Consider the following 2,349-nt stretch of genomic DNA (forward strand, 5'->3'; position numbering starts at 1 on the left):
GTTTCTATTCTTTTTCTGGTCTCTCTTTATTCCCCTTTCCGTCTCTTCTTTTTCTCTCTCTCTCTACTTGCATCCTACCCAACCCATTTCCTGCACTGTGATTAGGACATAGTTAACTCTCCCTGTGCCTCCCCACACCAATCTATTCCTATTTTTTACCCACATCTCTCCCTAATCCTAATAATTTCTGGTTTTCCAAATTCTTTTCTGCGGTTCGAAGTCCTTTAACATATAGTCATTTGATGTTGAATAGATGTATCTGTTGAACTAGATTGTATCTGTAGACTATTGACTGTACAAATGCAAACTTTGGTTGATGGTTGCCTTAAGATAGTGTTCTAGCACAAAACTGGTGCAATCTGTATCTCAAATGGGCCGAGTAAGCCGGAAAAACACAAGAAAAATGGCAAATTCGGGTATCTCAATTCCCAACCTTGATAATCAGGGATTAGAACAGATAAAGAATAATCCAGAGGAGAGTTCCCAAATAGCTCTACAAACACTAATAGCAAACATGATAAATGAGAAGTTTGACAATGTACAAAGGACTCTGTATGAGCATGATAGGGAGAGAGAGGAGGCATCCCAGAAGTTTATACAGGAACATCATAAGCGTGAGGAAGCTTCTCAAAAACTGATACAGGATTTGCGTGAACAACTTGAGAATACTCAAAGAGAAAGGGAGGAATGGCGTGAGCAGGCAGAGAACACTCAAAGAGAACTGCAGGAATCCCACAGAAGGGAGGAAACTAATCAAAGAGTAATTCACGAATTAAGAGACCAGGTAGAGAATACACAAAGATCACTAAAGACATTCATGGAATCCATTAACAAAGAGCTGAAGGAAGTCAGGGAGACCACAAAGGGAAGGCTGAATGGAACCCAACAGAAGGAATGGGAGTCCAAAGAAACCATAACCAATCAACTAAGTGATTTGAGAACAAACACTGAACACCAAATTAAGGAAGTAAAGAAATTCATACAAGACCTAAAACAGAGCTTCAACAAAGAACTTGAAGCCATCAAAGCTGACCAATTAGAAGGAAAAGAGATAAAAAACAAAGTAGAGAGTCTTGACAGCAGGTTAGACCATGCAGAAGATCGAATCTCAGGGATTGAAGACAGCCTAGATATTATAGAGAAAGAACATACAACCATCCAAGACAAGTCCAAGAAATATGATAGGTCTATCCAACACCTGGAAGACACCATCAGAAGGCCCAATCTAAGGATAATGGGTGTAGAGGAGCACCTAGAAACAGAAGTTAATGGTCTAGGAAATTTGTTTAACAGGATCCTAGCAGAGAACTTCCCAAACATACAAAAAGATAGGCCTATTCAGATACAAGAAGCTTTTAGAACCCCAAATAGACCAGACCAGAATAGGACATCCCACCTTCACATTATAATCCACACAGGATCAACCCAGACCAAGGAAAAGATCCTTAAAGCTGTCAAGGAGAAAAGGTTAATCACCTATAAAGGGAAACCAATTAGAATTACCTCAGATTTCTCACCAGAGACAATCAAAGCAAGAAGAGCCTGGAATGATGTATGCCATGCCCTAAAAACAAACAACTATCAACCAAGAATACTGTACCCAGCTAAACTCTCCTTCATAACTGAAGGCCAAATAAAAACCTTCCATAGCAAAGAAAAATTGAAACAATACATCTCCACCAAACCAGCCCTGCAAAAGATTCTTAAAGATGTCCTACACATAGAAAACCAACAAGAACGCAACAAAGGCCAAGAAACTGCACCCAAACTGAGAATCCAAGAACCTTAGGAAGAACCCAGTTTTCACAGCCCCCAAGAAGGTGGATAACATGGCAGGAACTCCCAAATACCTCTCAGTCCTATCTCTTAATGTTAACGGACTGAACTCTCCAATTAAGCGACATAGACTGTCTAGTTGGATTAAAAAACAAGACCCTTCTATCTGCTGCCTGCAGGAGTCACATCTTGCCCGTAAAAACAAACATATTTTCAAGGTTAAAGGCTGGAACAAAATCTACCAAGCAAACGGCCCTCATAAACAGGCGGGAGTTGCAATCCTAATATCAGATAAAATAGACTTCAAATTAAAATTCGTGAGAAGAGATAAAGAAGGTCGCTACATACTAATTAAAGGATCTCTCCTTCAGGAGGATTTTACAATTCTAAATATCTATTCGCCAAACAATGGAGCACCCAAATTTATCAAAGAAACACTACTTTCCCTCAAATCCCAGATAGATCCAAAGACATTAATCGTTGGGGATTTTAACACACCAATCTCCCCACTAGATAGATCAACTCGGCAAAAACTCAACAGAGAAACCGCAGATCTAAACAGCTGCATAGATC

Source organism: Dipodomys merriami, unplaced genomic scaffold, assembly GCF_024711535.1.
Source record: "Dipodomys merriami isolate MVZ:Mamm:240054 unplaced genomic scaffold, mDipMer1.0.p SCAF_317, whole genome shotgun sequence".
In the NCBI taxonomy this organism is placed as follows: Eukaryota; Metazoa; Chordata; class Mammalia; order Rodentia; family Heteromyidae; genus Dipodomys; species Dipodomys merriami.